This window comes from Anomaloglossus baeobatrachus (assembly GCF_048569485.1).
Source record: "Anomaloglossus baeobatrachus isolate aAnoBae1 chromosome 11 unlocalized genomic scaffold, aAnoBae1.hap1 SUPER_11_unloc_1, whole genome shotgun sequence".
Classification (NCBI taxonomy): domain Eukaryota; kingdom Metazoa; phylum Chordata; class Amphibia; order Anura; family Aromobatidae; genus Anomaloglossus; species Anomaloglossus baeobatrachus.
In genome coordinates this window covers 836,798-844,205 of record NW_027441825.1, presented here as the reverse complement: position 1 = coordinate 844,205, position 7,408 = coordinate 836,798, and the positions used below count along the sequence as shown (strand labels likewise).

At 48.3% G+C, this 7,408-nt stretch overlaps 1 pseudogene; it reads right to left on the bottom strand.

Annotated features, from left to right (window-relative positions):
* Window positions 1–3,934: 3,934 nt before the first annotated feature.
* Window positions 3,935–4,140, bottom strand: LOC142260368 (U2 spliceosomal RNA; annotated as a pseudogene).
* Between the last annotated feature and the right edge of the window lie 3,268 nt (window positions 4,141–7,408).

Sequence of the window (7,408 nt, the reverse complement as noted above, 5' to 3'; positions counted from 1 at the left end):
CTGCCCTGCCAAAGGGCTATACTATAATACACCCACTTCCTGACAATGGACACTTAATGTTTTGAGGCCCTCATGCACGTCTCTATCCAGGGACAACGTGGAGCCTCCCAATTTTTGGCTGCCCTGCCAAAGGGCTATACTACAAAAGACCCACTTCCTTCCAATGGGCACTTCAGGTTTACAGGCCCTCATGCACGTCTCTATCCAGGGACAACGTGGAGCCTCCCAATTTTTGGCTGCCCTGCCTAAGGGCTATACTATAATACACCCACTTCCTGACAATGGACACTTAATGTTTTGAGGCCCTCATGCATGTCTCTATCCAGGGACAACGTGGAGCCTCCCAATTATTGGCTGCCCTGCCAAAGGGCTATACTACAAAAGACCCACTTCCTTCCAATGGGCACTTCAGGTTTACAGGCCCTCATGCACGTCTCTATCCAGGGACAACGTGGAGCCTCCCAATTTTTGGCTGCCCTGCCAAAGGGCTATACTACAAAAGACCCACTTCCTTCCAATGGGCACTTCAGGTTTACAGGCCCTCATGCACGTCTCTATCCAGGGACAACGTGGAGCCTCCCAATTTTTGGCTGCCCTGCCTAAGGGCTATACTATAATACACCCACTTCCTGACACTGGACACTTAATGTTTTGAGGCCCTCATGCACGTCTCTATCCAGGGACAACGTGGAGCCTCCCAATTTTTGGCTGCCCTGCCTAAGGGTTATACTACAATAGACCCACTTCCTTACAATGGGCACTTCAGGTTTACAGGCCATCATGCACGTCTGTATGCAGGGGCATTGGTGAACCTCACAATTTTGGACTGCCCTGGCAAAGGAAAATACTACAAAGACTCAGTTCCTCAAAATGGGCACATTAGACTCAGAGGCCTTTATGTACGTCTCTTCTCAGGGACATCGGAGTGCCACACAATGTTTTACGTAAAATCTTTCATGTATTGATCTCAAAAAGTAACATACATTAGCTCTATCTCACTATTGGGTATGTGCCCTTAACATTTCCGCTATGAAAAATCATTTTGGTGTCATTTTGGAAGGTTTTCTGGTGAGTCCGTAAAAATGGCGTAAAACGCGGACAAAATTATTCACAGCTGTGACTTTTGAGTGATAAATGCTTCAAGGGGTCTTCCCCATGCTGTTGCCATGTCATTTGAGCACTCTTCGGAGACTTTTGTGCCATTTTTAGGGTTTCTACATGCTGCCGGTGGTCATTTCACAAAAATACTCGGGTCTCCCATAGGATAACATTGGGCTCGGTGCTCGGGCCGAGTACACGAGTATCTTGGGAGGCTCGGCCCGAGCTTCGAGCACCCGAGCTTTTTAGTACTCGCTCATCACTACTAATAAACCTAAAAAATAAAAATAAATTGAATAAAAATCATGAATGTTGTGTTATAACAGGAAATTCGGTGTAAGAATGAATATCCGGGATGAGAGTTCAGCGAATGAGTTATAGAAATTGTTACAAAAAGGAGTGTGTACGGTTTATGCGTAAATTTTCAGAATGCGTACATGAAAATTATATGTATGTGAGAATGTCCCCCATGCTTTGTAAAAAGTTATTTATGAAAATGTAAATAAAATATATAAAAATGCCTAATTATTTATAATTTATGAGAAAGATATATATGTATGGAAGAATGTTATAAGGTGTCCAAGAACCATAAAGAAAAAGGGTGCATATATAATGTTAGAGGTCTAGAGTTCCACCAGGCTATATCACCCCTAAAGAAATAGAAAGAAGACCTTACTACCTGTGTACCCCAAAAAAAGCTATATTTCTTAGCCAGGATTATGGTGGAGATATGCACAAGTGAAATAAGAATATAAAGTAATACAATAAGATTATAAAACCAATATGTGTGCATTCATGCACCACCCGGTACGCTACCCTTGCCAAATTGCTCACTCTAGATCCCCACACGATCCATGAAGCCGTTCCCCCGGTCACACCGCCTGCTGCCGGTTCCCACTCATCCCTGGGGGAGTTAGGCGAGTGGTATCGAGAGCTACATGTCGGCACTGATGATACCCCCATACACCACAAGGAAGGGGTATACCGGGTGGTACAGGAGTATGAGCGGGTTTTTAGCAAGCACCCTCTAGATTTTGGGCAGATTAAAGGGGTTCAACACCACATCCCTACCGGTACACACTCCCCTATTAAAGAGAGATACAGGCCTATTCCCCCTGCGCACTACCAATGCGCCAAAGACATGTTGAGGAACATGAAGGAGGCAGGGGTTATTAGGGACAGCTGTAGTCCCTGGGCCGCTCCGTTGGTGCTGGTTAAGAAGAAGGATGGCACCATGCGGATGTGTGTGGATTACCGGAAGATTAACCAGATAACGCATAAGGATGCTTACCCTCTGCCCCGCATCAAAGAGTCCCTGGCCTCGCTGAGAACCGCTAACTACTTCTCCACCCTTGACCTCACCAGCGGGTACTGGCAGGTGGCCGTGGCACCGGAAGACCGAGAGAAGACTGCCTATGGGACCGTTTTGCTGTACTTGGATGATGTGATTGTGTACTCACAGACGTATGAAGCCCACCTGGAGCACCTAGCCGAGGTGTTCGCGTCCCTTGCCAAGTATGGGATGAAGTTGAAGCCCTCAAAGTGTCATCTGCTGAAACCCAGAGTGCAGTACCTAGGACATGTGGTTGGTGCGGAAGGTGTCGCCCCCAACCCCGAGAAGATCACCGCCATCCAAGACTGGCCGAGACCGACCACAGTGAGGGAAGTGAGGCAGTTTCTGGGCCTGGTGGGATATTACCGTCGCTTCATTAAGGGGTACACAAAGATGGCTGCCCCCATGCAAGACCTCCTCGTAGGACAGACCAAGGGTGGTAGATCCCTAGTAGCCCCATTGGTGTGGGAAGAAAAGCATGAGGAATCCTTCCGCCAGCTGAGAACAGCCCTGACCGGAGAGGAAATCCTAGCGTACCCTGACTACAGCCGCCCATTCATCCTCTACACCGACGCCAGCAATGTGGGCTTGGGGGCTGTTCTATCCCAGGTCCAAGACAGAAGGGAAAAGGTAATAGCTTATGCTAGCCGAAAACTCCGACCGACTGAGAGGAACCCTGAGAACTACATCTCCTTCAAGCTTGAGCTCTTGGCACTGGTGTGGGCTATCACCGAGCGGTTCCGCCATTACCTGGCAGCAGCCAAGTTCACCGCGTACACAGACAATAACCTGCTGACCCATCTAGATACGGCCAAGCTGGGCGCGTTGGAGCAGCGGTGGGTGACCAGGTTAGCCAACTACGATTTCACCATCAAGTACCGGGCCGGCCGTACCAACGTCAATGCCAATGCACTCTCCCGGATGCCCCACCTGTCGGAAGAGGGGCCAGAGGATGATGACATCGAAGAGATCGAGTTGCCTGCATTTCACCGGCCATTCACTGAGAAGGTGCACGTCTACCAACAACGGGGCCTCCCATATGATGACAAGTTGAAAAAGTTATTAAGTGATTATTGGCTGCAATGGGGCTTTCTGGCTGGTGCCAGCCTCTCTTCTTAGCACACAGGAACCACAATCCCTACACCATGCTTCAATGGATTCTCTCATCCCAGCCCAGTAAAACTACATATTTTACACAGTCATAAGTAGCCAAAAGGGATCTATTCTATTCAATTGCAAATGATCTAGATAAGACTGAGAATAAGATACTGCACGGGACATAGCAGAGTTGGTCAAGTTGAGTGGAGATGAGTTTGCTATTTGGCACAGCTTTTTGCATCAATAAAGCAAGTAAAAGGTGTGAAAGATAAAAAAAAGGGTGAAAGTGTGAAAAGTGAATTGGCCAAATTGAGGTGCATATAAAGTTTTTGCTTTCTTTCAATTCACTAATGGGGCTCATTTGAATCAGGTGAATTGAGTTCTGCTTTTGGAAACTGGGTTAAGAAGGGGTGCACCGGTCCTGGAGGTACTGCAATACCAGGTCAATGCGTGCAGTGGACAGAGCAAGATTTTTTCCATCTCCTTGTTCTAAAAATCCATTTAATATATGGTCCCCAGAGAGGGGACGTATCAGATATTAAACTGATAAGAACAGATTTAATTTTTTTTTTTTCTGTTTATCAGTAGGACTTCAAAATAACAAAGGTGATCGCCTCCCGTTGCCTGGGAACCGTCCAGGCACAAGAGGGCTATGTGTCACCAGAAGGCGCACACACTTCCTCAAGGCCGGCAGACGTGCAATCCCAGGCACCTTCCAGTACCGACCAAGGTAGCGTCCTCCGAAACTACACTTGATCTTAGCCAAAAGGCCGAGAAGCTATAACCCGAATTGGTTACGGCCTTGAGTGGCACCCTGGCCTATACCGGACACATCTTAGGGAGAGGGAGACAAACCCACGCCTACAGAAGACATTTTGTCACCAAGCCAACCCTTGAAAAGGCTGTTTTGCAGAGCAAAAACAAGAAGAATGGTGCTTTTTGCAGCCGCCACCCACTGCAATGAATCTGAATAACTCCTCCTTTTGGACACAAGCACCTCCCCTCCCCCTTGCAGTCTTTCCAATTCATGATACAAAAAGACGGACGGACAGGACAGGACAGGACAGGCTGCCTGACTTTCCGTCACTGCCACCCTTTGCCATCCTTGCCCGTAGAAAGCCCTTTTATCATCCCCAAACCCTAATCTTTTCCCTTCCCTTCCCAGATGCGTCTCACTCCCTTTCATTAGGAAGTGAGCGCAGCCTTTTCTCCGTTCTGCACATGCGCGACGTTAAACACAAATGCGCAGGTGTGACGCCCTAGCAGCAGTCGGACTGCTCGGCAGACACTTTGATGAAAAACAAAAAGGTTTTTTACGGGGGAGAATATTTGTGACGCCACCTGCGGTGTGCGGTAATAAGGAATACCGCCGCTGCTGTATGGGAGTGCCGGGGCTGATGGTGTTGGGGCAGCCTGGTGGTGATTCCCTCCGCAGGTAGGGGCCCCGGGACTCAGGGTAGGGAATAGGTAGGAACAGCCTATATTGATATAGGGCCGGCAGGACGCTGGGGGCCAGGGTACTCACTCAGGTGTGATGACGCATTCAGTGGACACAGACTCTGAGGTAAACAAAGTCTCTTGGTACTGCTGCACTCGGTGACTGCACGTGCGTTGGTCCCTTTCAGTGATTCTGTGGTGGACTGGAGCCTTCCTCCATACACTGTATACTGTGTGTGTCCCTGGCCCCGTTGGCTTGAAACCTTCGGGTCCCGTCCCTCTTTTTAATTGGGACCTGCTCTTAGCAGCTGGCACGTGGGATTTTCTGTGACTGCTCTGTGTGGGAAGTCCTATCCCTCCGCTGTGCTGACGCCGCTAATCTCTGAGCCGTCAAGTACAGGCCACTGTCTGCGACCCAGCCAGGCTCTCCTCAGGGAGCTCTTAATCCCCAGGTCCTCTCTCTTTTTCAGTTACTACCAACTGTCTAACTGACTTCTCCCACCAGCCTGTCTGACTCATAGGTGGGCGGTTCCTTTCCCAGCTGGAACCACGCCCCTGGTGTGCCTGACAAGTGTAGTGTTTGGGTGACTAGGATTTGTGCTCTTAGTACAGAATCACTGTTGCGGACCCCGGAACCAAGGAGGGTGGGCCCTGCACCAAGGATAGAGAATAGTGCAGTTCCCTGTGACACCCTGGATTAGTCCAGGGGCGTCACACAGGCGTGCGTTCCATTACCCTCACTGCATTCCACTCCCATACAGGAAGTGGGCGCAGCTATTACTACGGTCGCACATAAAAGAACCCACGGCCACCACTGCACATAGCTGACTCCACCACAGGACACCCACTTCTACACCAACGCAGGTAAGACAGGATCGGCACCTCTATGCTCCCGTTACAATCAGGCTCAGTCACCATGTGATAACGCTCTCAACTCTTTAGTTGCAGGCTCCCCTTGCTTCACCTCCACTGGCTGTGCTGCCATTTCCTCTCCCACCTGGAAGGTATACTTTATTCCACTATTTTCCTGTTTCTCTCTTCCCCCTTTTCCCATAACCTACTTTTATCTGCATTTGTGGGGTATCTATATGCTATTTACATCATAGTTTTATTCATTAATATGGAAGGGAAGAGTGCCCATGAGAGTGTTGAACTGCGGAGAGCAAGAGATTAAGCTGCTCCGATTTGCCACCATTGATAAGCTGTTCTCAGTAGATACACATGCTATCCAAACAGCAGCATCCACCATTGCTTCAGCCCACCCATTCAGTGACAGCTCACCAAGTCAGCCAGAGGAGTGGTGTAAGGAATTACACGTAGGCACTGACTCCACACCTTCACATCACAAGAAGGGGGTCTACAGGCTAGTGCAAGAATACGAGCAAGTCTTCAGCAAACATCCGCTAGACTTTTGAAGAATAAAAGGGGTCAAACACTACATCCCCACAAGTGCACACCCACCCATCAAAGATAGATATAAGCCAAAACTACCTGCACATTACCAGTGTACCAAGGACATGTTGAGCAACATGAAGGAGGCTGGGGTTATCCGTGACAGTTGTAGCCTCTGGGCAGCTCCGTTGGTCCTGTTAAAGAAGAAGGACAGCACCACTCCCCTGTATTGAGGAATAGCTAGCTGCATTGAGAACTGCAAATTATTTTTCTACCCTTGATCTCACTAGTCGCTATTGGCAAGTGTCCGTTGCTGAGGCAGACCGGGAGAAGACCGCCTTTGCCACCCCGATGGGTCTCTGCGAGTTCAAAAGCATGCCCTTCGAGCTGTGCAATTTGCCAGGAACCTTCCAGAGGCTGATGGAATGCTGCTTGGGACACCGAAACTTTGAAACGGTACTGCTATACCTTTATGATGTTATTGTTTATTCTAAAGCAAACAAGATTTTAGGGTGTATAAAAAGGGAGATTAGATCCGGTGATCCCAACGTATTGTTACCCCTCTATAAATCACTTGTAAGGCCACATCTGGAATATGGGGTAAAGTCCTGAGCAGGTTGATAACCATTGGTTTGAGCATGGTAGGGTGTAGTGCGCATCTTCCTGCATCGGTAAAAGCTGCAGAAGTCCTTGAAGATTTCCGCTTCAAAGGCTGTGCCTTGATCTGTGAGGACTCTCTCTGAGTAGCCATGAGGTCTGCATAAGTGTGCTTGGAAGACCTTCGCTGCAGTATGGGCCATTAGATCTTTGACTTGTACCACAACCATAAATCTCGAGTAGTTGTCTACCATCGTAAGTGCATACGTGAGCTCGCCTCGATATTCTGCAACAAAACTCCCTTTTTCGATTTCAGTTTCAGCAAACACTACTCTTCCTGTAGAAAATATTTATCATTACCTAAGACAGTCATTCTAATGCATGACAATATTAAGGCAATTTAGTTAAAACTTGTTTTAACTCACCTTTAAGGGGATTGATGTATTTCATGGT